The sequence below is a fragment of the Sinocyclocheilus rhinocerous genome, unplaced genomic scaffold (assembly GCF_001515625.1).
Source record: "Sinocyclocheilus rhinocerous isolate Xijiao unplaced genomic scaffold, SAMN03320098_v1.1 scaffold203, whole genome shotgun sequence".
Lineage (NCBI taxonomy): Eukaryota > Metazoa > Chordata > Actinopteri > Cypriniformes > Cyprinidae > Sinocyclocheilus > Sinocyclocheilus rhinocerous.
In genome coordinates, this window is record NW_015644353.1 from 521000 (window position 1) to 521852 (window position 853).

The window sequence follows — 853 nt, forward strand, 5'->3', positions numbered from 1 at the left end:
TCATGGAACATGATCTTTACTTAATATCCTAATGATTTTTGGCATGAAAGAAAAATGTATAATTTTGACCCATACAATGTATTGTTGGCTATTGCTACAAATATACCCCAGCGACTTAACACTGCTTTTGGGCTCCAGGGACACATATATTGTTTTGCATTCTCATTTGCTCAAAGCAAAAAAAAAAACTTTTGATGACTTTTTTGAGAGAGAAAAATTGAGAGAGACTGGCTGTCAGAAGAGACAACGATGTCAAATTTACCGTCTCTCCCATAGATGCTGCATTAGAAACACCCTCGCATTAGCGTTAAATAGTTTTTTTGTCATTTGATGCAAAGGTGATATAATACAAAGTATATATAGTGTTATAAATGTACATACATTTAAAAAAAAAATCTAAATATAAAAAACTTTAGAGGATTTACGATGCAGGCACAGTCTTTTGAAAAGTGTCCATTCGGTTTTCTTGTTGTGATTGTAACGTTATTTAAAGGTTACAAAAACATTTCTTAGAACGTTCTTCTGTTATTTTTACCCAAAATATTACTTTTACGTTTATTTTTTATATTCTAAGAGCGTTAAAATGTCCAGTTTTCTTTTTGTGTTTTAATGTTATTTAAATGTTACAAAATGTTACATTTTCTTACAACATTCTACTAATTTTATTTTTACCCTAAATATAACATTGAGCATTTTTTTTTATTTTCTAAGAACGTTAAAATGTCCAGTTTTCTTGTCGTGATTGTAACGTCATTTAAAGGTTACAGAAACATTTCTTAGAACGTTCTACTGTTATTTTTACCCAAAATATTCTTTTTACGTTTATTTTTTATATTCTAAGAACGTTAAAATG